The sequence below is a fragment of the Melanerpes formicivorus genome, unplaced genomic scaffold (genome assembly GCF_026170545.1).
Source record: "Melanerpes formicivorus ecotype bairdi unplaced genomic scaffold, bMelFor1.0.p_v2 SCAF_20, whole genome shotgun sequence".
NCBI lineage: Eukaryota > Metazoa > Chordata > Aves > Piciformes > Picidae > Melanerpes > Melanerpes formicivorus.
In genome coordinates this window covers 9,900,532-9,928,045 of record NW_027142372.1, presented here as the reverse complement: position 1 = coordinate 9,928,045, position 27,514 = coordinate 9,900,532, and the positions used below count along the sequence as shown (strand labels likewise).

Below are 27,514 nucleotides of genomic sequence, written 5' to 3'. Positions count from 1 at the left end.
ATCTGGCAGGGTGCCCAAGCCTGTGTCACTGCTGCCACCAAGCCCAGCCAAAGAAGGAAGTGGCCACCATGACCACCCCCAGCCCTGGGGTCCCCGCTGTGCCCCTGCACACTCCCCTCCTGGCAAGGCTGCTGAACTCTCAGCTAATATTTGTTCTTAATCCACTGCAACTGGTGTGAGATTAATTGGATTAATTTAGCCAGGGCACATGGTCCTGGCTAAATAAATCTAGGGCCACAGCCCCAGCAAGATGCTATCAGGGCTCATGAAGCAGCCAGGACCGTGCTTGGAGGACCAGGTGATGGGAGAGATGCTGGCAAGGCCCAGAAGCTCAGGTAGTCACCACTGTGGTCCCACAGCATCCTTCCTGATGGCTGCAGCACATTGGGAGCATCCCACCATGCCCATGGCACACAGTAATCCTGCAGATGCCTGGAGTTTGGAGAGCATGTCTCATGAGGAGAGATGGGATAGTTTAACCTCCAGAGGAGGAGACCACATTGCTCTCTACAGCTCCCTGCAAGGAGGTTGTAGTGAGGCTGGTACTGACCTCCTCTCCCAGGTTACCAGCAACAGGGCAAAAGGAAATGGCTTCAAGCTGCACCAGGGGAGGTTTAGGTTGGATATCAGGAAAAATGTCTTTACTGAAAGAGTGGTCAGGCCTTGGAACAGGCTGCCTGGGGAAGTGGTGGAGACCCCATCCCTGGAGGTGTGGGAAAAAAATGTGTACCTGTGGCAGTTTGGGACTAGGACTGGTGGTCATGGAGATGCTGGGTACAAGGTTGGACTTAATGATCTTAGAGGTCTTTTCCAACCTTAATGACTCGATGTGCATGTTCCAACTTCTCTTTTCTTGCTCCCTTCTCCTACTCCAGCCTCAGGAGAAACCTCAAGACTAAGCAGCACCCTGTAAAGCAGCAGCTTCTTTACAGGGCATCCCAAACTAAAAGGTGTGTGCCCATCTCTGGGCAAGGCTTCTCCAGCCTTCCAGGCCTCCCCCAGTAATCACCAGAGCAGGATTCAGCCCCAACAGCAAAAGATGAGCCACGAGCACACACAGAGCATGTCCCAGACTGAGTGGCTGCCTCTGCCAGGTGCCCTACATAATCTCTTCTGGGCTTGGCATCTCCTGGGCATTACCTGCTGCCCAGCTTGACAAAGCACAACTAGCATCTCCTCTGCCTGCAGCAGGCAGAACCAACACCTTCTCATGTCACAGGGCTCTGCATGGGCACCATTGTCATCATCCTCACCTCTGCCAAGGCACTGGGGGGCATTGCACACCAAACATGATGCACTGAGGCTTTGTGTATACCCTTCATGTCACCAGTGCTGTAACCACCCATGTGCTCAGCCCAAGGCCCCAGCTTGCCATGTAACAGCTGCTGGGCACAGGGACAAGCCACAGCAGCTTGGGGACAGTGTGGCAGCTCAGGGACAGCATGGCAGCTGCACTACAGAGGGGCTGTGCCAGTGGGCTTGGTTCTGCCACTTCTTAGAGGGAGTGAGGCAGCTGCAGGTGTGAGGTGTTTGCCTCTGTCTGCATCTGCATCCTTGCCTGCATGCCTGGCACAGTCCCTGCCTGCATCCCTGGCACTGTCTCTGTGGGCCATTCATGTTCTCATCTGCAACCCCAGAACTGCTGCCACCTGCATCCCTGCTCCCATCTGCATCCCTGGCATTATCCCTCTCTGCATCCCTGTTCCTCATCCCTGAATCCTCAGCACTGTCCCCACCTGCATTCCTCTTCAAGCTTTCAATCCCTGGCAGCATCTTTGCCTGCACCTTCAGCACAGTCCCTGCCTGCATCCCCATCCCTGCCTGCAGCCCCAGCACCATCCTTGTTCCCATCTGCATCCCTGGCAGCATCCCTGTCTGCACCCTCAGCATGGTTCCTGCCTCGTCTCCCTATCCCTGCCTGCATCCCTGGCACTGTTTCCACTTTCATCCCCCTTCCCATCTGCATCCCTGGCAGCAACCCTGCCTGCATCCCCATATCTGTCTACACCCCTGTCCCTGCCTGTACTCCCATCCCTGTCCCCCTCACTGTCCTGACTCCGTAGGCCTGCCCACGCTGAGGGAAAACCATGGCTACACTCCTGGCACCGACAGCTTTCCCACAGCTTCCCATCAGCAGGAAAGTTCACGCAGCTGATCGAGCACCCAGGGAAACAGGGCCTGCCTGTGCTTTTTTCTCTTTGCCCAGTTGTGTTTCTCTCCTTCCCCAAGTCATACACTTCCCCAAGGTGTTTGCAGACCACTGGGTGGGCATGGGGGACAAGGACACCCCCCAAATCCAACGGGATTTCTGTGCCCAAGCCCAGAACCGCCTAAAGCAAACAGATCTTGGGCTGCCTGCCAGGATGGAGGACGAGACGAGCTCTGTGATGGGTGAAGGGGACATTTTTTTGGTAGGGGGGGAAGGGCACCCAAAACCCCAGACCCCTCCAAACAACCACCCCCTGACATGCCTCAAAGGGTTGGAATTTTTGGGGTTTTTTTTTCCCTTTCCCTTGTTTTGTTTTGTTTTTTTTTTTCTTCCCCCCCTTTCTTTGGGGTAATTTGTCCCAGCCGCTCGAGGCTGTGTCTGTTTTCCTCCATCTGGTTTCCATTAGGGCTTCTGCAGCCCAGATGAAGAAGTAATAATATAAAAATAAAAGGATTAGTATTTTCTCCTTGGCTGGCGGCAGCGGGTGGCCCCCGCCCTGCCTCCTGGGGCCAGCGGATGCCGGACCCCAGACCCCGCACACCCCCGCCTGACCCCCATTTGTCACACCCAAGGGTTTAACCCCCAGCACACTGGCCTGGGCACGGTGCCCACAAGGGGGGGCTGATGGAGACAGCCTGGCTTGACCCCGCTCTGCCCGTGAGCTGGGGTTTGTGAGCCTGCTGCGCCCACCCCCAGCAGCGCCGGGTGTTGGCGCCGTGCATGCCAGGGCGCACTAGTTCATGGGATACTCCAGCCAACGCATGACACCCTGCCGCCCAGCACACCAGCAGGCATCAACACATGGCACCCTGCAGCCCAGTGCCAAGGGCTGGGGCCTGGCATCTGACCCAGCCTGGCACTTCTGTTTCCCACATCCCCAAAGAGCCTCTCCCTATGCCCCATCCTGGAGTATGAGCTGCAGCGAGTGGCTTTTGCTCTCTGCAGCCTTAGACAGTGCCAGGGAGCAGCTGGGGATGGAAATAGGGATGTGCCAGCCTTGGGTGGGGAACCCAGGAATGTGCCAGGACCAGAGATGGCAATAGGGATGTGCCAGCCCCAGGATGCAGCACCCATTGATGTGCCAGCACCAGGAATGGGGATGGAGGTGGAGGGGGCAGGGAGTTGCCTGGTCAGAAAGCAATGGCTCACCACAGCCCTCCCTCCCCAGGCTGGGCAAGACAACATGGGTGAGGAAGGGGTTAAAAGGGAATGAGAAGCCCAGCATCCTTCATGCTCTCCAAATGGCCACAAATGAAATCCAGATGCTGGAGGCGACGTCTCCCACCAGTCTCCCTCCCAGGCCAGGCTGCCTCCCGAAACAAAGGCAAAGCATTCCTGCTCCTCAGCTGCTGCTGCGCCGGGCCAAGAACAACTCCCTGAGAAGATGGCCAGGGACCAGGCTGGCCCAGCTGGAGCATGTTTGGGAAGTGTGCAGTGCCGGCAGGCAGGCAGCACAGCTGGGTGCATGTGCCAGCCTGGCAGAGATGGTGGGAGCTGCAGGGAACCATCCTCTTCCTCCTGCCCTGCACTCATCCTGATTCTCTCCCCAGGGATGTGGGGATGATGGGGACAGCAGGCAGCTTGGAGGTGGCTCATCTCCAGTTGCATGTTGAGGGGGAGAGAGTAGGATGGTGGCTGAGAGGTGCTGGAGGAATGCAGAGGGATGCCAAAGGGATGGTGGAAGTATGCTGGAGAGATGGAGGAGGGATTCTGGAGAGATGGAAGAGGGATCCCTGCCCATGGCAGGGGGGTTGGAACTAGATGATCCTTGTGGTCCCTTCCAACCCTGACTGATACTATGATACTATGATACTATGCTGGAGGGATGGAAGAGGGATACTGGAAGGATGGTGGAGGGATGTCATGGGGATCCAGAGGGATGATGAAGAGATGGTGAAGGGGAAGCTGGAAGGATGGTGGATGGATCCAGAGGGATGATGGAGAGATGCTGAAGAAATGTTGGAAGGATGCTGGAGATAAGCTGGAGGGATGCAGAGGGGTACTGGAGGGCTGCTGCCCACCCCTAGTTGTTATCCCATTGTCAACATGGCCTATGTGCACATTTTGGGGAGCCAGGCTAGGGGGACATGATCCAAACCCCAGCACTCACCACCACAAAGAAAGCCTTTTGCAATCAAAGCCAATTAATTAAACCCTCTGCACAAGATGCAAACAAACCCAGCCTTGGCCAGCTCCAGTCTTGGGGACACATTTCACAGGGAGCTCTCAACACAGGCAGTGGCAGTTGTGAGGACAATGGGACACAGGTGAGTCCAGCAGTGCCAGGGGAGCATTGGCAGTGGGCTCCACCCCTGCCACATACCTGGGCCCTGCCTGCGCTCCTGCCTTCAGGCAGGGCTCCTTGCCAGGATGCTCATGCCCTGGGTGGCACAAGTCTTGCTCCTCCAGCCAAGAGAAGGGTGCCAGGCTGGCCCAAGGTAGGCAACCATGCCATGCCAAGCAGCCTATGAATTTGGGCATTGCCCCCATGGTTTAATTCAGCTGCTCAGCTGAGCAGGACCTGCCATCCTTGCACCGGCCTGCAAGCCAGCTTTCATCTCTGCCATCCTCACTGTGCCCACAGTTGTCCTGGGACAGGTCCCATGATACAGGGATGCTCCCCACCCACCCAACACTGGGAGGGAAGTGGGTTTCACCATGAGACACATCTTGATTTGTTTTGCCCCCATCCCCTGGCGATGTCCTGTGCACCAGCAGTGCCAGCATCCTGGTGACATCTGGCATTGCCAGAGGGATGTGCCGTGGGCAACGCTTAGCTCCAGGACAGCAGCAGGGACCTCGATGCTTTGTCCCCTTCCACACACAGCACCACTGTGGCTTGATGCAGGACATCAGCACCCCAAACTCCATTTCCTGAGCCACAAGCAGCCACCCAGGGACCCAAGCCTGCTGCCCCGGCTCACTGTGCGCAGGCAGTGCCAGCCAGCCCTCGCTCCTAGCGCGCCGGCGTGTCCAGGCAGGAGGGTGATGGGTGGGATGCTCCTCCAAACAACAACAGGAGAGCCCCCCCAAACCCAGCACCCTCACTGCTTTACAAGCCTTCATTTGCTATTGTTTATGTAAACAGGTAAATTGTTTCGTATCTCAATTAAAAACATCTGCCACATAAATGAATACCAATTAACTCATCCTGTTTTTAATTACTCTGTTAATTACACACAGGCAGCAAAAAGGATGGCAGGGGAATAGGGAAAGCATGCTTACAACCACCCCCTATTCCCCCCCCCCCCCAATCCCTCCCGCCCCCCTCCTTCCCACCTTGCTCTTGGCAAGGATCCGAACTGCGCCCAGATAATGATGGATTAAGGTGGATGGTGAAAACCGTGGCTTGTGGCCAGCTCCGGCACGGCGATTCCCTCTCGGCACAGCCGGCTGCTGCCGGGATGCCTGCTGGGGTATTTCCCAGCACCATCCCACACCACCTTGTTTCGGAAACCCCGGGTCCCACGGGACACGCCAGCACCGCCTGCATCATCCCCTGTGGTGCCCATGGCGCAGCCCAGCCGGTTTTCCTGGTACCATATTTGCTCTCAGAACATATCCTAAGGGAGAGAAACCTTAGGAAGCTGAAGGAGGATGGAGGAGGCTTCCCGTGGGCAGCATCCTCCTGGACCGCGCACGTCCCTCCAGGTGCCTGTGCCGCCTCCAGCAGCCCTCCTGCTGCTGCTAAGAGGTAACACCTCAGTCTGGGCACGGTGACATGGCATGGATGCCACCCTCAAACCAAGCTGGTGATGAGTGCCGAGGGACCCCGTGTGCCGGCAGCCCCCTCCCACCCCCCACTCCCCTCAGGCTGTGGGAAGCTTTCCAAGCGAGCAGATGGGGCAGGGGAGCGGCGGCAGCGAGGAGGAGAGCAGAAAAGGCTATTTTCTCACGCTACATATTTTACAAGTCGAACATTTTGTGCATTTCAGCCTCGCCTGGAAAAGCATCTCGGGCTCAGCCCTGCGACTCCACGTCGCAGCCTGTGAGTCAACAGCGGCTGGCGGCAACGTGGCCAAGCCAGCGTGGAGAGGAGCTGGGAAGTGGGGTCCCCACCATGCAATGGATCAAGGTTGGAGGGGGGGTGGGGGGGTGGTGTTTCCTTGAGCCACTGCTGCTGGAGGAGTGGCAGGAGACGGCCAATGAATCCTGCTGAACCCCTCAGACAAGGCACAGCATCTGCTGCGGTTGCTGCCCGTAGCGTGCCAGCCTGGTGCCACCCATCCTGCCAGCAGCAGGAGGTGGGCACACATACACACACCCTCACTGCTCCCCAGCTGCCTTATGTCCCTGGAAATTAAATATACTGGCTAAACACTGGGGGTAAACAGCATGCCACGGCCAGCCTGGGCACACCTGAAGGCACGTGGGAACCAGCAACACTGGCTGGAGCTGCCCCCCACCCAGGAAACACCCACACCTTGGCTGCAAACAACCTCCTGGGTGCAAGAGTTTTGGGTTCATCATCACAGCAGATTCACCAACACATTGCCAAAGGGGTACCCCGAAGCCAGACCCCCAAGCCCAATCTCCTAAAAGCAGACACCCAAACCCAGACTCCCCACGGCAGTACAATGCCCTGGCTGCAGAGCTGAAAGCTGCCATTTGCACAAGGGTGCCCGTGCCTGAAGGTGGCCTTGAAGGCTGGAGTGGCACAAGCAGACTTTGGGGGTATTTTGGGGGGTGATCAGGGAAGGGAAAACATCTCCCTCCCCACACATGCACTGGGACAGGGAGCTCCCTGTGAGGTCCCTGCAGCCAGAACCACCCTCACCCAGCAAACACTCACATAGCATCATAGAATTGTCAGGATTGGAAGGGACCTCAAGGATCATCTAGTTCCAAGCCCCCTCCCACGGGCAGGGACACCTCACACTAGATCAGATTGCCAACCGCCTCCAAGTGGCAAAGGTTTGTGGGCACCTCACCATGGCAGATCCACCACCATGCTGCCAAAGGGGCATCCCAAAAATGGTTCCCCCAAAAATGCCCCATAAACCCAACCCCCAAAACCAGCCCCCCAAAATCAGCCCCCCTCACCCTCCCCCCCCCAACCCAGCCCGATGCCCCAGCTGCAGAGCTGGATGTTCTCTGTGCCCAAAGGCATGCTTGATGGCTAGAGTGGGGACAAGTGGCAGAAGCAGACTTTGGGGTATTTTGAGGGTGGCTGGGGAAGAGAAGAACATTCCCTGCCCCACACCAGCACCAGGGAGGCAGGTGGGGGTGGGGGGAAGCTCCCTGCAGCGTGGGAATGTCAAGGCACCACCAGCTCCCCAGGGACCCTGGGCCAGATCCTGCTCCACAGACGCCAGGATAGTGACATCTCCAGGGGGTGCTGGATCCAACCCTGCGTCCCTGTAGCCACCAGGCTGCTGCCTTTCTGGTTCTTTGTCTGGTTTGGAGCCATGGGCTCCATTTCGAGGTGATTTTGCCCATGTGAGATCGAATCAAAGAAGGGGGGGGGGGGGGGGCGGGGGATAAATAAAATATACAAATCAGAATTTTGCAAAATAAACAGGAAATCCTTTGGATGTTTTCTGGAAGTGTTGGTCAGCATCTTGCCAAGGAAAGCTGTGGGCTTGTCAAGGTGGGGTTGCCCCTGGGGAGCCTGAGCGCCCTGGGAAGGAGGGCAGAAAACAAGCTTCAGGAAACCTAAAAATAACCCCTGAAGCAGGCAATGGCACCAATGGCAGCAGTGCCCTAGCAGGGAGGGTTCCCTCCGTGCCACCAGCTTGGTGTCATCCCGTGCTGGCCATCAGGAAGGCCGCAGGGACCAGCCCCAGCTTGAGGACTCCTTGTCCCCAGCCTGGTGGGGCAGCTACCCAGCTCCCACCCACGGTTCAGCTTGGGAAGGACAAGCTGGGGTTGCAGCGTCCAGCCCACATCCCCTTGAACCAGGAGCTGCCTTTAAGCCCAGTTTGCCCCCAAGCTCAGCGGTGTAACCCATGGGCTGCCCCTCTTCCCTCCTTCCCGAGGCCCCAGACAGCCCTGTTTGCAGGACCGGGTCCCGCTCTGACCAAACCCTTGTGCTGGTCTGGCCAGGGGGAGAAGCAGCGTTGGTGTCAGTCATAGGGAGTGGTGTGTGTCCTCCAGGAGGGCTCAGCTCCCTGCTCCACCGACAGCCTTCACCAGCAGCTCACCAGCAACCCGCCGACTCCCGTTAAGTGATGCAAATAGCACACATTTATGGGGTGCTTCCCTTCTCTGGGGATCCTGCAGCAACCCACAGCACCCCACATCCCTTCTCTGTGTGACCCTGGAGCAGAGCTGCACCACTTCTAGACTACACGAGGCATGTAAATCTGCTGCTGGCAGTGAGCAGAGCTGAAACCCCGTTGCCACGGCAGAGCCGGACACCACGCAGCCCAGCTCCTTCCCGGGGTTTTCCATGCTGGCAAAAGACTGTGGCTCAGAAGGAAAAAGAAACACAGGGAAGGGATGTGGGGGATATCAGCAGAGACTCACCAGTCCCAGGTCCCCTGTGGGACACGCCAGAACGCCCTCCCCAGCACACTGGCTGTGGGCAGCCCACCCTGGCAGTGCCCACAGGGGATTTTTCCATCCTGCACGCTGGAAGTTCCCAATGTTAGAGGCAAATCCTGCACCCACACGGGGCCTCGCTGCTTCCCTGCCCAAACCTGGCACCCGGCCCGTGCCAGCACCATGGGAGAGCAGCCTCTCCACCCCACCCCCCATCTCAGCTTTCCTTCCCTACAAGCCAACATCTGCAGCCACACGTTTCACAAACAAAACACGCCCGACATCTGGCTGTCCCTGGGTAAATCCCTACCTGCCGGCATGGATGCTGGGAGGCAGCAGGCAGGGAAAAATCCCTTTGCACAGCCAAGTTCACGTCCGCTTTGCCTCCCAGCCTCAGCAAAAAAAAAGACCCGTGCTCCAAACTTCCCTGGGAAAACAAAACCGAAACACCAAAACAACCCAACAATCCGACCTGCCTGGGAACACGACGCCTGGGGACAAGCCTTATCCGGAGATCCGAGCGCCTGCCCCGGGTGGCAGCTCATCACCACGGGGCTGCTCACCCAAGGAGCACGGGTAGCGGGGCTCTCGGCATCCTCCCCGTGGATTTGGGACGATTCCCCGATATTTCCATGCCCCGTACCATAGCAGAGCTCACCCCACCGCGGTGCCGAGCTGATGGATGTTTACGGAGCGTCTTCGAGGAGAAAGAGTGGAGAATGAATATTCCTTTTTTTAATTAAAGGCGGGTGGGGGGCGGAGGGGGGGGGGGAAATCTCTTTGTTCCTGAGCAGAGGGAAAACACCAGAGGGAAGAGCTCAAAAGCTCCTTCTGAGCTGGGAGACGGGACCATCGCTTGGATTCAAAGCTGCTGTCAACGTGCACGTGACCCCCAGGGAACAAAACAAAATGAAACCCGGCGCTGGTGGCAGCTCCTCGCCCAAAGCCGGGCAAAGTTGTAAAGTTTTCCTGGGCTAAGAGAGGGGGAAAATCCCAAAATCCGACAAAAAAGGTGCGGTTAAGCAGAGACACGCTCCGCAGCATCCGAAAGCGGCATCCAGCAGTGGGGGACGAGGGCAGGAGTGGTGGGGGAGGATTGAGGAGCCACAGTGGAGTGTGGTGCCAGCCGTGGTGTCAGCCACAGTGCCAGCCAAGCTGCCAGCCTCACACCATCGCTCTGCCAGAAGCATCCTCCTGGCAAAGCCAAGCCACTGCCAAAGGGAGTTGGATTAATGGTGGTGAGGAGCAGAAGCAGTGTGGAGGCAGAGCTGGAGGCTCCCCAAGCCAGACTTCCTTCCCAAATCCCCACTCCACAGAGCCGTTCCTGGCACACGCAAGGACTCAGCACATGTCCCTGTCATGGACTTGCGTCCCCATCACAGACCCGTGTCCACATCACAGTCCTGTGTCCCCACCGTGGACCCACGCTCCCACCACGGACCTGTGACCCCATCACAGACCCATGTCTCACCACAGACTCATATCCCATCACGGATCCATGTCTCCATCACAGAGCCATGTCCACGCATGCTGCTGTGGCTCTAACTTCCCAAACCAGCCCTGGATTTCCTCCCACACTGATCCCGAGTGGTTCACCTCCTCCTCGCCAAGAAATGTCTCCACATGGAAATAAGTGGTGGCTGGCGCAGGCCGTGGGGCTCGATAGGGATGTGGAGCAGGAGCAGGCTGTGGGGCCAGACTGAGACGTGGAGGAGCCAGAGCGGGATGTGGAGCCAGGGCGGGATGGGATGTCGGATCAGAGAGGGATGTGGGGCCAGCAGGCTGGCTCGAGGAGAAGGAGGGATTGAGGGATGAAAAGCATTTCTCCCATTGAGCAGATATGGGGAGCCACGACCAGGGAGGATACCGGGACACACACACACAAACTAGCGTGGGTTCGCGGACGGGGACCGTGAAGGAAGCGCAGGCAAAGCCCCAGGAAACGGTAGCGACAGACGGCTCCTACCCTGCCCCCACCGGAGGGAAGGCTCCGAGCACTGCCCGCGGCATGGACGGCGGCTCCGGTGTCCGCTCGTCCCGGCTGCGCCCCAGCTCTCCCTGTCCCGATCCGCCGTAACAATGGGTCCCGGGAGCGACCGGACCCGGGGACCGCACTGGCTCGGCCACCCGCCGCATCCCCTTTCCCTGCGCACCGGCAGCTTCCCCGATACCCGGAGATCCCCCAGTCACCGGCAGCGTCCTTGTTACTTGTGCACTGGGAACATTCCCAAGCACCGGGAGCCTCCCTGACTCTTGCCCACCGGGAGCATCCCCCGGGCACCGGTAACATCCCCAGCCCTTCTCCCTGGGAGCCTCCCCGTGCACCGAGAGTCTCCCGAACTCCTGCTCACCGAGAAGCATCCTCCGGGCAGCAGGCTCCTGCGACTTGCCTGCTCACTAGGCGCATTTCCCGGGCACCCAGAGCATCCGCCGGGCACTGGAAGCTTCTCTGACTCCAGGGCACCAGGAGCATCCCCTAGGCTCCGGGACCTTCTGACTCCCCTTGTCACCAGGAGCATCCTTTGCTCACCGGGACCCTCACGGACTCTTGCCCACCGGGAGCATCCTCCTGCACCGGGGGGCTCCCCGTCCCCGTTCCAGGTCGCGGCTGGCACTTACCGTCCTGAGGTGTGGCGGAAGCGTGAGTTAAGTCCCAAGGTAGTGACCGGTGGGAGCGGGCAGAACCGGCAGCGGCCCCCGGCGGCGGCGGTCCCGGTGGCCCCGTTAGGGGCGGCGCGGTCGGAACGGGGCCCCGCGGAGGCAGCTGCCTCCGGCACCTGTCCGCCGCCTCTCGCCGTTCCCGGGGCCACCGGGGGCCGCCAGCCCCGGGAGGGGGGGTCGAAACGTCTTTTCCCCCCCTCCCTCCCCTCAACCGGTAGAAGCGGTGAAGGGCTGGTGTGGAGATGGCGGTAAATCCGCGGGGCCGGTTCACCCCCTCCTCGTTGCCCGGCGGCGCATCCTCCGGCCCCGCGTCGCGGCCATGGGGAGACCCGCGGCCGCGTTCCGTGCCGGGCCGGGCCGCCCGCAGCGCCCGTCGCTGCCGCCGCCGCTGCCGCCGCCGCCGCCGCCCGCCCCGGAGTGAGCAACGCCCGCCCGCGCCGCTGCCTTAGACGGGGCTCTACCGGGCCCAGCAGGGGGCGCCCCGCCGCCGCCGCCATCGGAGCGGGGACCCCCCGGGGGATGGGGGAGACTGGGGAAGGTGGGGGACACACATACACAGAGATGTACGGGGACCCCGGGGGGTGTGTAGCAACGGGGGACTGAAAGGAACGGGGTGGGTATACGGGGACATAGGGGGCTGAACGGCACCGGGGGGTGTACGGAGACGTGGGACTACACGACTCCGGGGGGGCTACACGGCACCGGGGGTGTATGTGGACACAGGGAAGGACACAGCATCGGGAGGCTGGCACGGGAACACGGGGCTGGACGGCACCGGGGGTGTTGCACGGCACTAGGGATGCTGAACAGTACCGGGGATCTGTGTACGAGGACAACGAACTGAATGACACCGAGAGCACACGGCACCCGACATTCAGGGACATGGGGGCTTCACGGCATCCTGGGGGGCACAGGGACACGAGCCTTCATGGGGACCGGGATTGCCCGGGGGAGGCGGCGAGAGGCGGGGGGCGCTGTAGAGGGTGCATGGGACTTGGGGGGTGAAGCGGCCTGGGGTTTGCAGACGTCTCAGGGTACACAAGGGGCTGGAGATGCTGAAGACTGAGGGTTGCAGAGTTGGGGTGGTTGTTGCTGTGTTTCAGGGGGGATGCAAGGGGCTGGGAGATGTTTGGGTGAGGTGGGGTCAGGGCTGGGAACAAGCAGGGGCTGGGGCTGAAGCAGAGTGGGAGTGTTTGCAAAGAGCTGGGGTGAGGACTGACATTGTGGCACCCCAGAGTCCATGTGCCCATCCCAGCCTGGCTTTGTGGTGCCCTCCACTCCACTTGGCCCTCGGTAGGGGTCTCTAAAGTGACTGCAGGGCACACCAGCACCGTGGGAATGCCAGCAGGGCCATTCCTCTACATTGGTGCATGGGAGTGGTACACACATTTGGGGCCTGTGCCAGCTGTGAGGGAAGCATTAAATATTCCTCCCCCCAGGTCATACTATGATGTGTGTCAGGGAACACAAGCCCTGCTAATTTCCCTGCTAGCCAAAGCCCAGCCTCTCCTCGCGTCATTACTCTGCTTGGCAGCTGCCTTCCTTCTGCCAGGCTTTGCCACCCGTGTGGTTGTTGTCTTACTCATCTTCACCTCCCTTGGCCACTGGGGACACCACTGTATGGCTGTGGCACAGCTGCTGACAGGGTGTTGGGTGGCATCGCTGCTGTGGGACAGCTGCATGGCCACCATACAGGCAGTGTGTGGCCACAGTGTGACCAAAGCACCAACACTTGTGTGGCCATGGCATTGGCACTGTGAGGATTTGTGTGGCCACTGCACCACTACTGCATGGCCACTGCATGACCATTGTGTGGCCAGTGAATGACCATCACACGGCCACTCTGCAGCCATCTCATGGCTGCTGTGTGACAACCTCACGGCCAGTAAATTATCATCTCATGGCCACTGTATGACCACAACCTGACCACTGCATGAGCCACTAAATGACCCTCACATGGCTGAGGTGTGACCATCACATATCTATTGTGTGACCACTGCATGGACAGCACATGTTCATCTCATGACCACAGCATGGTCATCACATGACTAGCGGTGGGGTCTCCTTCATTTCCATTCCACACATGCAGCCCTTAAATTGGGTCTGTTGAAGTTCAAGTTCACTATGGTGCCAGCTTGCTTTATTTGGCTGGTCTCTTCTGAAAGAGAATTCCCTGCCAGCATGCCTGCAGGTGGCCTTGGCCTCCAGGACAAAGCCAGGGCACCCATGGCCATGCCCACGGTGGTAGCTGTGACCATGGCCATCTCCTTGCGTGCCTTGGGTGGGATAGAACTGGAGAGTCAAAGAACTATGGAATTGTTTTGGTTGGAAGACACCTTTTAAGATCAAGTCCAACCATTAACTCAGCACTGCCAGGTCACCACTAAACTACAGCCCTCAGCATCACATCTTCATGGCTTTCAAACCTCTTCAGGGATGGGAATTCCACCACTGCCCCGGGCAGCCTGGCTTTGGCTTTCCCTTTCGGGGGAGAAATTATTCCTCATGTTCAACCTAAAACTTCCCTGGCACAACTTGAGGCCATTTCCTCTTGTCTCACAATCCTTCTCACACAGTTTCTGGGGATCCCTAGATCCTGACAGAGAGGGCATGGGGGCAGAAGTTCTACTTAATGCTGAACTGGGGATAATGAGGAAGCTGCCACAAGACAAAATAAAAAGAGTAATATTTAGAGTAGAGCAGATTGAGTCCAACACTTGCTCTGGACCCTGCACTGCCCTGGTTTTGTGCCTTGTGCTGTTCTGCTGGTGCTCCCTCTGCGGAGGGGATACCCCAGCATCTACCTTGCGCCTTAACCAAGCTGGGACATGCGGGAGGAGACCTGGATCACGCTCTGATGGTCTCCAGGGCTGTTCTCATCCCAGTCTCAGGTCTGTCCGCACCACCCAGGCAGAGCTGACCCCAGGCTTCCCGGGTCTCTCCCCGCTGGCTGCAGGGGTCTGGTGCTTACCCCTCGGCATTTGCATCTCCCCAGCCTTTATCTCTCGCAGTCTCTGTATCGCTGCAATTACAGACACTTTAAAGCACAATGATCTGGCTGTTAGCGTGATGGATGACAGAACCTTTCTGTCTGCTTCAAATCATTGCCCAGAGTCAGCAAACTTCCCCGGCTTAACCCCTTCATGCCCCCTCCCAGCCCACTCCCTGCCCACCCCTGGCTGGTGGCTGCTGGCTGGGTGCCGCATGGCCACGCATCCACCACACGCGTGGGACCCAGGAATGGAAATGGGTTGGGGATGGCCTCTCTGGGGTCAGTGCTGGTGGGGAAGCAACAGTTCCCCAGGACGTGGAGTGGATGTGAAGCAGTGGAAAAGATGATGACCAAGCTCACTCGGGCAGAGCTTGTGGCAGTGGGAAAGCAATGGTTGGAGTGAGAGATAAGGTCCTGCCAGGATCTGACAGCCTTCTTGGATGCACCCTAGCCTGGGGCTTGGAAAGCCTCCTGCAAATCTTGAGCAGGGGCAGGATGAGGTGTCCTGGTCCTGTAGGAGAGTGTTGGAACCTTCACCCATTTTTCCTGCTCATCAGCACGGATGTCCTCCATGCCTGCTGTTTGTGTACTGGGAGAGGCTGTAATGCAGTGGCTCTAAGAGCTGCCAAGGACCTGCCCCATGCAAAGGAGGTCCCCAAGGCATGGCCTAGGTGAGAAGAGGAGCCATGGGGCCTGGTATGGCATGTGCCAGCAGATAAAGTACTCACTGAGGGCAGATGAGGGCAACTGGCACCAACCCTGGAAGGAAATGGTCACCACCATGTGCCATCCGGGCCCCCTATCTTCCCGTGCACATGACCCCCACCCTCTATCAGGGCCATGCACATGGGCTGGGGGCAATGCAGTGGGTGCCACCAGCTCATGCTGCCACCAGACTAGACTCAGCCCCATGCCCTACTCATGCCTTTGCAGCCATCACAATGTTGGGGTCCGTTTTCACACCCCATGGGTGTGAAAGTCCAAAGTCCTGGGTTATCTCCCCCCACTGAGCCCTGGGTCATCCCCTCACTGGCATATAGGACCATGGAACCATTAAGGATCACCAAGTCCAACTGTCAAACCAACACCACCATGCCCACTGAACCATGTCCCTCAGCACCATATCTACACATTTTCTGAACCCCTCCAGGGATGGTGACTCCACCACTGCCCTGGGCAGCCTGTTCTAATGCCTGACCATTCTTTCAGTAAAGATATTTTCCCCTGATATCCAAAATAAACCACCCCTGGTGCAACTTGAGGCCATTTCTTCTTGTTCTATGGCTTGTTCTTTGGGAGAAGAGACTGTCAGGAGGTGTAGGGAGCCAGAAGGTCTCCCCTCAGCCTCCTTTTCCCCAGGCTCAGCAACCCCAGTTCCTCCAGCTGCTCCTCAAAAGGCTTGTGCTCTGGACCTTCACTATCTTCATTGACCTTCACTATCTTCATTGCCTTTCCCTAGACCTGCTTCAACCAGGACCCTTGCAGACTTCCCCCACCACAGGCAGGTGGGTGCCCACATCCCCTCTGCCACGCTGTGCTGGGGGTCCTGCCATGGTTTGGTTCTCAAAGGAGGCTTGTCTGGGGGCAGAGGCACTGAGCCATGCCACAGGTTTCCTGTGTCACCCCCTGTCTGTCCATCTGGGTTTCTCAATTTCTATCTGGTCCCTCAGGAAGCAGAGCATCCCTGGGTGCCTCTCTGTGGTCCTCTCTAGCTGTGCCAGTGGTGCCAGCCTGGCACCGTGCTAAGCAGAGCCTGGGGACAGTGTGGGGACAGGTGCTCCTGAGCAGCTGCAGTGATGAAAGCACCATGCTGCTGGTGGCATCTCCATTTTGCTTGGGCACCAGTTTGCTTGGAACACCCCTGTGGTGATACCATGCCTGGCAAAGGGACGTGCCAGCCTGGGAAGGGTCAGCATGACCACGGATGGCCCCGTTGCCCTGGCTGTGCCCATGGAGGTGGTGTCCTGAATCTCAGCTCCTAAATCCAGCCTAGACCAAACACCGGGATCCAGACTGGATGCCCCAATGCTCATCCCTTGGCATTTGCTTGTGGCAAAGGCTGGCATTGGCTTTCCCTGCGTGTTAGCTCGCAGGGGAATGCAGGAGGAAGATAAGAGGCTGGTGAGGAGCCAGGGGCCGCGGCCACGGCTCGCCCGCCCGCGGCTATCGCCCGCCGCAGCTGCATCCGCCACAGGGACATCTGCTTGGCAGGAAGTGCTGCTCTCCAGCCTCTCTGAAGAAAGGGGGGGTGGGGGTGTTGAAGCCTGCCTTCCCTCTGTGCCCACTCATGGGGGTCCCCAGGCTCAAGGCCATCTACTCCAGAGCCACCCTGACCCCTGTGCTGGGAGCTGTCAGGAGCAGACCTCGGCCAAGTCCATCGCCACTGGGAAGCAGACCCAGGGTTTTTGTGGCTTTCCCACAACTTCCATTAAGAAAAGAGGAAAAAGAAAAACCCAACAAAACACCACATTTTCCATTAAAAGACAAAGAAGAAATCCTGTTCTCCTGGCTGACAGATTCATTCCTGCTTCGTGGCATTCAGAGGGGAACTGCTCCCTGCTGCTTATCAGCCTCACCCTGCACCGCAGGCTCTGAAAATCACCGGCTTGGCTCAAACACTGGGAGGCACTGGGATGTGGTACCATTCCTCTGGGTGCTTTAAGGTTTGGGGGCTGCTGGGGGACAAGTTTCCAGCTTTTCCAGCTTTTCTTTGCTGCAAGGAATCAGCAAAGTTTAAAATTCCAAGTGGAAATGGCCATGTGCTGCCCTGGCTCTGGGAGCTGCTGCTATGGGGTGCAAGGAGAGGCTGCTGGCACCCCACGGAAGCAGCACCTGGTGGCAGCACCGGTGGAAAGTCCTGCCAGCCTCATCCCTTGCAAGCAGGAATTTGGTGTGAGGTGCCAAGCAAAATCACCTGAGCTGCCCTGGTGAGCACAGCACACTGGGAGAGTCACCCAACGCACTGATCCCTCACTGGGGGAGCTTCCTTCTCCCTGGCACTGCTGCCCTTGGCAGGACTGGCCAAGGGGAATGGTGGTACTGAGCCTCCATGAATGCTTCTCAGAGCCTGCTCCCTAACACTGCCTGGGATGTGTGAGACCTTCATGCAGTCATAGAGTCACAGAATGCTTTTGATTAGAAGAGACCTTTAAGATCATCGAGTCCAACCCTTAACCCAGCACTGCCAGGTCACCACTAGACCATGTCCCTCAGCACCACACCTACATGGCTTTGAAAACCCTTCAGGTGTGGTGACTCTACCACATCCCTGGGCAGCCTGGTCCAGGCCTTGACAAACCTCAAGGGGAAGAAATTGTTCCTCATGTCCAATCTAAACCTCCTCTGGGGCAACTTGAGGCTTTTTTCTCTTATCCCATTGCTTGTTCCTTGGGAGGAGAGACCAGCTCCCATCTGGATGCAGCCTCCTTTCAGGGAGTTGTAGAGAACTGGAAGGTCTCCCTTCAGTCTCTTTTTCACCAGGCTGAACAACCCCAGTTCCCTCAGCTGCTCCTCACAGCACTTGTGCTCTAGACCTTTCACTGGCTTCACTGCCTTTCTCTGGACTCACTCCAGCACTTCAGTGTCCTTCCTGAAGTGATGGGCTCAAAACTGAATCCAGTATTGGAGGTGTAGTCTCACCAGTGCCCAGTACAGGAGTACAATCCCTGTCCTTGTCCTGCTGGCCACACTGTTGATGACTGAAGCCAGAACGCCAAGGTCTGGGGAGATGTGAGCAGCTCTCAAGTACACCATGGAACCTTGGCCACCCAAGTAGATAGCCCCAGTGGGGCTAACAGTGGGTTCACACTCCCCATCTCACTCCCAAATCGTGGTATCAGCTGCTTTCCAGCCTTTCTTATCCCACCAGCTGCAGCTGCCAACACAGGGCTCTGACGATGGGAATTTAATTAGCTCACGTTGCACTCCCAACACCTCACCTCCCTGCAGAAAATCAATGGGAGCCAGCAGAGCCTCCCTTTGCTCCAGCACACAGCTCAGCCCCGGAGCAGAACCTGGGGGCAGCTTCCAGAACCTCTCCAGGGGCCAGAATTCTCTGGCACCAGGCTCTGGCCAGGCAGAGGTCAGTGCTGATCCACGGGGAGCTGCGACCTGACAGGGAGGAGGTCTGGGATTCATTACGAGGTGCAGCTGCGGCGTGGCAGCCGGAGGGGGGCACGCGTTGTGGCCGTCTCTGGACACCTGCATCATTTCCAAGTTCCCAGGCTAAAAGCACGGCTTGTTATCAAGAGCAAAAAATGTGCCACTTCTGTTGTATTTCATTTCCCTTTCTCCACCTCTTCCCTGCCCGCTGCGCATCCGAGATAAGAGCTCGGCGCTCCCAAGCCGGAGCGCGGGGCGGGCAACGGCCTCGCCAGCCCTATCGCTGCCGCGCCGGCCGCCAGGAAATCAGGAAGCTCGCAGAGATATTCCACCAGCAAAACAAACACTTCTCCTGCCAAACTCCCAACCGGCGGCTGGGCCAGCCCGCAGCAATCTGCACCGCTCCTCTCCCTGCAGCATTCCGGGCACCGGCGCCCTCCCTGTGCCCGCCCAGTCCCTGGCACCTTATCAGAGCATGCCCCTACCCTGGGATGCACCGAACGTTGCCGTGGGTGGGAGGTGTGGGAGCGTGGACTGCTGGGGTATGATGGGTGCAGCCCACAGGGTGCGCCCCAAATTGTGTCCTCACACTTGTCCTTGCAGCTTTGTGTCCTCACACTTGTCCCTGCAGCTTTCTGGTCACTGGTGCCTGCACTGCCCCTGCCCGGTCCCTGGCACCTTATCAGAGCATGCCCCTACCCTGGGATGCACCGAACACTGCTGTGGGTGGGAGGTGTGGGAGCATGGACTGCTGGGGTATGATGGGTGCAGCCCACAGGGTGCACCCCAAATCGTGTCCTCATACCTGTCCTTGCAGCTTTCTGTTCACCAGTGCCTGTGCTGCCCCTGCCCAGTCCCCTGGCACCTTGTTGGTGTGTGCCCCTCACCTGGGATGTGCCACACGTTGCTGGGGATGGGAGGTGTGGGAGCAGGGGCTGGCATGGAATGAAGGGTGCAGCCAGCACTCGAGGTCCACCCCAAATCATGCCCTCAAGCCTGTTCTTGCCACATCCCCAGCTCAGAGGGTGGGTGCCAGGAGCGGGCAGTGGGGCAGCAGGGCAGTGGGGCAGGGGCTGCAGCTGGAGCAGAGCGCTGGTGTGCAGAGGGGGTGTGAGGGGAAGCGAGGCAGAGGGCCAGCATTGTTCACTCAGGGCAGACAAACGCCGGTGACTCAACCGGCAGCCACTTTCCTGCCCGTGCTGGGCACAGGCCCAGCAGGAACCCCCCAGGTTGCCCCAGAGCTGCTGCAGCTCCTCCACCAAGGTTGGCCTGCGGGGTGCCCCTTGGTCCGTGCACACTGTGCTGGTGCCAGGGGATGCTCCAGCACAGGGCCATGAGACGCCCAGCCCCATGGAGTCTTGATACTGCCACACTGCAGCAGCTGGAGGGCCTGTGGGGTTGGATCCTGGGCCCGTGGGGTTGGATCCTGAGCCCATGGAGTTGGATCCTGGGCCTGTGGGCTCAAATCCTGACCCTGGTAGCACAAACCTGCTTCAGGCAGGATGCAGCTGCTGCCAGGGAGCAAGCATGGGAGCACACAGCCGAGCTGCATGAGAGCTGCATGAATGAGCCAAAACCCCCAAGGTGCAGAGGGTTGAAACCCTGTACATGAAATCTTAGAACTCTGGAACTCATTTTGGACTTGTGGAGAGATAATTGCAGAGCAGGCTCTAAACAGGTCCCTGTGATAATGAGCCCACCATGCCCCATGGTGCTGGCGCCATAAGCTTGGCCATGCCCTCTCTCCCCAGTCCCTCCGGCCAGTCCCTAAAAGGATTCACCAATGGGCATCATCCATGTGCCACCCTCAGGGAGCACCTGCCCAAGGTCTGGAGCAAGTCTGACACTGGGATGAGTCACCTTTGCCACCACATGGCATGTGGCACAGCCACGACCACCCATCACCTTCCTCCCTCCACCATCTCAGCCTTACCTTGGCCAATTCTGCCCACTGCCCTGGCACAGGAGGGGTGGTCGTCTGGCTTGGGGGGTTCCCCGGGCATCCAGGGGGGTGGGCGTCAGCACCCCAATGCTGCAAGCCTCACAGGGGCTGGCAGAGGCAGCCCACTCCCACGTGTGGGTGCAGGAGCTGGGGTGGGAGGGTGATGCTGAGCATCAGCAGCATGTCCTGCCCCCTGCCTGCCCGCCCTGCCCCCTGCCTGCCCGCCCTGCCCGTTCATGTGACGGCCGGGGTCGAGGTGGCAGCAAAGCCGTGTCCCATGGCGAGGGGGAAGGTGAACAGCTGCCGGGCAGTGATAATGCGGCGGGTGGGGGGAGGCTGGGCAGCTGCACCCGTGTCCTTCCCCAACAGGAACCATCTGTGACCAAGCCCAGCTCTGCCTTCCCCATCAGCCATTCCGGGCTGGCTTCCCAACAACTTCCCCTTCGCACCGGCTTCACTTCCTCACTGCCAGGGGCCGAGCAAGCAGCTCAGCGTGGCAGGGCCAGCACGCTGCAGCATGGCATGGCACCACTGTCAGGGGACAGACTGGCATGGCAGGGCCAGCACGCTGCAGCATGGCATGGCACCACTGTCAGGGGACAGACTGGCATGGCAGGGCCAGCACGCTGCAGCATGGCATGGCACCACTGTCAGGGGACAGATTGGCATGGCAGGGCCAGCACGCTGCAGCATGGCATGGCACCACTATCAGGGGGCAGATTGGCATGGCAGGACTAGCACGCTGCAGCATGGCATGGCACCACTGTCAGGGGACAGATTGGCATGGCAGGGCCAGCACGCTGCAGCATGGCATGGCACCACTGTCAGGGGACAGATTGGCATGGCAGGGCCAGCACGCTGCAGCATGGCATGGCACCACTATCAGGGGGCAGATTGGCATGGCAGGACTAGCACGCTGCAGCATGGCATGGCACCACTGTCAGGGGACAGATTGGCATGGCAGGGCCAGCACGCTGCAGCATGGCATGGCACCACTGTCAGGGGGCAGATTGGCATGGCAGGGCCAGCACGCTGCAGCATGGCATGGCACCACTGTCAGGGGGCAGATTGGCATGGCAGGGCCAGCACGCTGCAGCATGGCATGGCACCACTATCAGGGGGCAGTTTGGCATGGCAGGACTAGCATGGGGCAGCATGGCATGGCACCACTATCAGGGGGCAGCTTGGCATGGCAGGACTAGTGTGGTGCAGCATGGCATGGCACCACTGTCAGGGGACAGATTGGCATGGCAGGGCCAGCATGGTGCAGCATGGCATGGGGTGGTGCAGCTTGGTGCAGCATGGCATGAGAGAAGCAGCATGGTGCAGCATTACATGGGATGAGCGTCAGGGTGCAGCATTTGCATGGGCAGCATGGCACATCATGGCACAGCAGGACCAGTACAGTGCAGCTTGGCATGGCATGGATGTCAGGGTGCAGTTTGGCATGGCACAGATGTCATGGTGCACCTTGGCGTGAGCGGCACGGTGCAGCGCGGCACAGCAGGACCAGCATGGCATGGCACAGCTGTCATGGTCAGGCAGTGGTGGAGTCCCCATCCATGGGGGGTTTCAAAGCCTTGGGAGATGTGGTGCCGAGGGACCTGGTTTCGTGGTGACCTGGCAGTGCTGGGTTGATGGCTGGGCTGGATGCTTGGAGTGCTCTTCCAACCAAACCAATTCTCTTAATGTCCCCCTTGCTACCCCAGCCCAGGCTGGGCTCTGGGCTCCGGGCTCCCTAACAGCCAGCAGGAAGAGAAACAACTTGTTAGAAAACCGAAAGGCGGCTCCGGGCTGCAGGTGGGAGGGAGGAAACGTGTCCTAAAAATACAGCAGCGCCGGCACTGTCCCCGAAGGTGGCTGAGCAGATGGCGCGTCTCGGCGGCCACCTGCGCTCCCGCAGATGGTACCCGGGGCTCCCAGCTTCGTGCCCCCAGCCCTGTGTCTCCCAGGGGGTGGACAGGGAAGGGTTGTTGGGGAGGAAGGACCCAGAGCATGGGGGTGCAGGGGTGCTGTGCTGCAGGGGCATAGGCTGTGGGACAGAGCCGGCTGAATTGGCGTCAGGAGGGTTTGCAGCACCTCCAGGTGCAGCCCGAGGTCCCGAGGGGTGGTGAGCCCGGTGTGGGTGCTGCAGAGAGATGAGGGGAAGCCCCAGCACAGCGTTGATGTGCCGGGGCAGAGGGCCACACAACTGCAAACTACAGCCCCAACCCGACCAAGGCTGTGTGCTTGAGGTGGGACAACACAGCTACCCCCAGCAAGCCTCTGCTCCAGACCCACATCCTGCATCCTGGTGATGCTGGGGGGTCCCAGCTCCATCCTACCCTTCCTGGAGGTGCCTGTGCCCCAGCAGCAAGGGCAGAGCAGCCTGGGTGTGGGGACCAAGGGTTTGCAGAGGTTTCAGCTGTGTGTGATCATGGCTCCAAGGTGCCCATCTCACCAAGCAGGAAGAGTTTCCATCCATGTTTCATGCTCTTGCCTCTTCTCCTTTCATTTGTAAGAGGATGGGTGGCCACAGCCCCAGGTGGGCTCAGCATCATCTTCTTGGGTTGCTGCCAGGCTGCCCTGTGGTGAGCATCAGGGTCATCTGCAATGAGGCACCGAAAGTGCATGTGGCATTAAGTGGCAGTGGCAGCTCCTTGGGGAGTGTCCTGGGGCAGTGAGTCAAAACCAGAGGGTTTCAGGGCTCACAGGAAAATACTGCCCAGCTGTGTCCCTGTGCCCCCAGTGCCACCTGTGGCAGGAGAGCTTTCTCCACAGGCAAGCATCTACCTGGGCAGCTGCAGGCACTGGGGGCCTGAAAATATCTCCATGTGGGGGGAACCCTGGGGGTCCTGGGGTCTACTGTGGTGTGGGAAGAATCCATGGGGTCTAACTCAATGTGGAAGGAACCACTGAGGCTCTGGGGTCTACTCCAACATGGGGGAAAACCTGGGGTCCAAAGGTCACCCTGACATGGGGGGAAACCTTGAGGTCCCAAAATGTAGAGGGAACCCCTGGGATCCTGGGTTCTACTCCAGCATGGGGGAACCCCTGGTGGCCTGGGTTCTGGCATGGTGTGGGGGGGAACCCTTGGGGTCAGTCCTTCAATGGGAGGAGCTCCTGTGGTCATAGCATCTTCCCCACCATGGGGGGGAACCCCTGGGATGCCAGGGTCTGGCTCTTTGTGAAGGGAACCCCTGGGTTCCCAGGGTCTGGCCCAGCTTGGGGGAACCCCGAGGGTCCAGAGTCTGGCTCAGCACAGGGAGAACCCCTGCTCACCCCCGGGGAGCCCATGGGTGCTCCCAGCTAGTTTCTTTCTGAGTCAGAACTGCTGCTTGCAGCCAAGCAGAAACTTCCCCCCAGTAAAGGAGAAGCAGGTTGGGCTCCCGCCACCCCCACACTCAGAAGGCAGAAACTCCCTGGGGGAGCAGTCAGGGCCCCACTGGGGCACCCACAACCCATCTTCACATTCACTGGGGCTATTCCAGCCCCAGCATATGTCTTTGGTGCTTGGGAAAGTACCAGCGGGTGCCCGCTGGGCCCTATGTGCTGCATGTACCCACCTGTCTCTCTCCCTTCAGCCTGCCACCAGCCTCAGAACCCCACTGCCCACAGCACCCTACTGCCCTCAGCACCCCACTGTCCTCAGCACCCTGCTGCTCCCAGTACCCCAATCCTTTCCCTTCCCATCTGGGAGTGACATGACTGCCCCAGAATGGGCAAACCCAAGATGAGAGGAAGCAGCAGCACCAACCGTGAGCAAAACACCCGAAGAACCCAAACAGAGCCCCTCACCCCCCAAGGTGGGCACTGCTTTTTGGAGAGGGCATAGCCTTGGCTGCCTGCAGCCCCTCAAATCTGCCTCTTCCATCCTGAGGAAACGTGGATGTGGGAGCACCGGCAGGAGCTGGGGATGGGAACGAGAGCAGCGGCCCCCGCGAGTTCACATGGAACACAAAGACACATTCTTTAAGGCAAAAGGGAAATAAATAAATAAAGAAAAGAAATCATAAAAAAAAAAAAAAAGAAAGAGAAGAAATCAAAGGGATGTGGAGAGGGAGATAAGAAGGAAGGCAGAGCAGGGAGACGAAGGGAGCGGAGAGGACGTGGGCAGAGGGAGGCAGGAGGCGCGAAGCTGGGGGATGTCTGGCGCGGTCGCTATCGGCTCCCCATCGCCGGAGCCCAACCTCAAGTAGTTTTTCACCGAGATTGGAGTGATCAGGTAGGGGCTGCCCTGGCAGGCAGCTGCGGGGCTCTGAATAAGCACCTGCTTATCTCTGCCCAACGGCTGTGCGAGGCTGCAGATTGCGGGGGGACGAGGAGCTGCTGCCGGCTGCGATTTCCATATCAGCTCCCTGCAGCCGCCCGTGCCAAATCAACACAACAGCCCCCGACAAAAGGTTAATTATCAATTTTCAGCAAGGGAGAGAGAGGGGAGGCGGGGAGAGCAGCAGAATGGCCGTCACCAGCCGGCCCCCCCAGGCAGGGTGCTGGGCTCTGCGCCCCAGGCACGGCGTCACGGAGCGGCACCGGGGCTGTGCTGGCATCTCTGGGGCTGCTTGGGGGAGGGGATGAGGGGTGGGTAAGGGGCTGGAGGTGGGGCTGGGCTGAGGGTGGAATTTGGCATGATGATGGAAATGGGGACGAAAATGGTAATAGGGCTGGAGATGGAGATGAGGATGGTGACAAGGATAGGGATGGGGATGAGGAGGAGGATGGGACCACAGTACCACAGTATGCTAGAGGTTGGAAGGGACCTCCAGAGATCAAGTCCAACCCCCCTGCCAAAGCAGGATCACCCAGGGTAGTCTGCACAGGAATGCATCCAGGTGGGTTTTGAAAGTCTCCAGAGAAGGAAAGGATGAGGATGAGGATGAGGATGATGGAGATGGGATGAGGATGAGATAGAGATGGAGATGGGGGTGGAGATGGGATTTGAGATGAGGATGGAAATGGAGATGGGATGGGTTTGAGGATGGAGATGGAATGGGGATGGGAAGGGGATGGATACAGGGAAGGAGATGTGGATGGGAATGGGGGTGAGGATGAGGATGGAAAGGGAGATGTAAATGAGGATGAGGATGGTGACAGGAACAGGGATGGAGATGGGGATGGTTCTGTGTGTGCACAAGGGTAGCAGGATTCAGGGGAGATGCAGGGGAAAAGGTGCCCTTGCAGCCACCCAGCTCAGCCCTGGCTGGGTAGAGACAGGGGTAGAAGGCATTCTCCTTCTTGTCATGGACATGCAAGTCCCTGCCAGCTCCACTTCCCACAGCTGTATTCCACAACTTTAACCAAACACCTATGAGAGAGACAGTGAGCTCTCAGCTTGGCCAGGCCACAGAGGGGGAGGAGGTACCCTGACCACTCCAGCCCTGCAGGAAGGGAGAGGTGGGCAGTGGCATCCTCTGCTTGTAAGTTAAACTGTTTGAAGCCATCAGGGACCCTCATGGGCTGCCAGTCCCTGTGCTTGGGGTCAGGGCTTGCCCCTCACTCCTGCTACTTGGGACAAGGCTATCAAAGGGGGCTGAGGGCGCTGGTGCTGCGCTGCTGTCACTCACCCTGCACCCTACACTTGCTCAGGCAGGGGTTGGTGCCATGGGGCTGGGAAACTTCTCTCCCACCACAGCCATTCCTACACTAGGATGTTTCACCCACCCTGTAGAGTGGTTCTACTGCAAACACTCCCCCCTCCAGCCAGGGATTATGGCCCCATGTATGCCCATGATGTTCCCAGCTCACAGAGAGAGGCATGAAACCAAACAGCATGGCACAAGGTGGCAGCCACCACACTGACAGGAAGCCTGAAGCCTACATGGAGCCAGATTTAGTCACCAACATGCTCCCAAAAATAGCCAGGAACCAGGAGTTTGGAGAACTGCATCTGCTGCCATGGGGAGTGGGCAGAGAGCTCAGGCACTCGTCCCATGGGGATGGGGTCTATGGGGCTGCCCCAGCACACTTTGGCTGCAGGCATCCTTGGAGCAGCCAGTGTGGGAGGATGCCAGCTCAGAGATGGGGATAGGAGGACTCTGGGATGGAGGTGAGGTGCTCATGGCATTGAGATGGTCCACCTGGGAATGGGCTGCACAGCCTCATCTAAAAATACTGGGAGGTTTAACACAAGTCCTATGAGGAGCAGCTGAAGGAGCTGGGATTGTTCAGCCTGGAGAACAGGAGGCTGAGGGGAGACCTTCTGGCTCTCTACAGCTCCCTGAAAGGAGGTTTGATCCAGGAGGAGGTTGGTCTCTTCTCCCAAGGAACAAATGTTTGGACAAGAGGAAATGACCTCAAGGTGCAAGAGGGAAAGTGTTTAAAAGAGTTTGGGTAAGGGGTTCAGGGACATGGTGTAACAGTTCTGTGCAGGGAGATGTTAGGCTGTGGATGGACTCAATAATCTTCAGGTTTTTCCCAGCCAGGCAGAGCTTTTGTACACACAGGGCTCTGTACCTCTCTCCTGAGGGATGATCACAGCAACCCCAGAGGGCTGAGGAGCTGGGATTCACAAGGGCATTTGGGGTGAGAAGCTGGGGGCAGAGGTGGGGCTGGGAGAGCTGTGGTGCCTGGCAGGGATCTCTGTGGTCTCTGCTGTAGCCCCAACCTACCCCACACCCCAAGAGGGGTCTAACCTACATGGTAAAAACCTGTGCTAAGGAGAGGGGAAAGACAGGTGGGCTGTGAGTATCCCGAGCTGGAGCAGCCAGCAACCACCTTAGCTTCTCCTCAGCAAACACCACCACCCCACCCTCCCCAAGCTAACCCCAGCCCAAAATACTAACCCAGGGCCCATCTGCTGTCCAAGAGAGGAGCACAGATGTGGCTGGGATTTCCGAGCCGGCTGGCAGCCGTTCAGACCTGTCGCAAGCTGCACCTGCTGCAGGATATTTTCCCTTCTGGATTTAATCCCCCACTCCAGCCCAGCAGCCCCAGGCACACAGGGGGCTGGGCAGGCAGCGAGAGCCCCTCACTAAGTGATGACCTTCCTGCCCCATGCCCATCCCTGCCATAAATATGGATGTGGAAGCAGGAGAGGGATGAATTAAACATGCAAAGGCGGGAGGCTGGCATAGGGAGAGGAGCTGTGCGTTGTCCAAATCTCACACCACCACCACCACCACCACCCCCCCTCTAACAAGAAAATACC

The 27,514-nt window shown here is 58.8% G+C and overlaps 1 protein-coding gene across 4 annotated transcripts in view; it reads right to left on the bottom strand.

Moving 5' to 3' along the window:
- The window catches only part of CBFA2T3 (CBFA2/RUNX1 partner transcriptional co-repressor 3), a 31,167-nt gene extending 10,740 nt beyond the window's left edge, over positions 1–20,427 (bottom strand). For 2 of the 4 annotated variants that reach the window (XM_068150768.1, XM_068150769.1), the window contains exon 1: positions 11,312–11,757. The gene's annotated coding sequence lies outside the window, so the exon portion shown is untranslated. Of the gene's footprint in view, positions 1–11,311; positions 11,758–20,379 lie in introns of those variants that run through there. The other 2 variants (XM_068150766.1, XM_068150767.1) reach the window with 2 other exon arrangements.
- Positions 20,428–27,514: the final 7,087 nt, after the last annotated feature.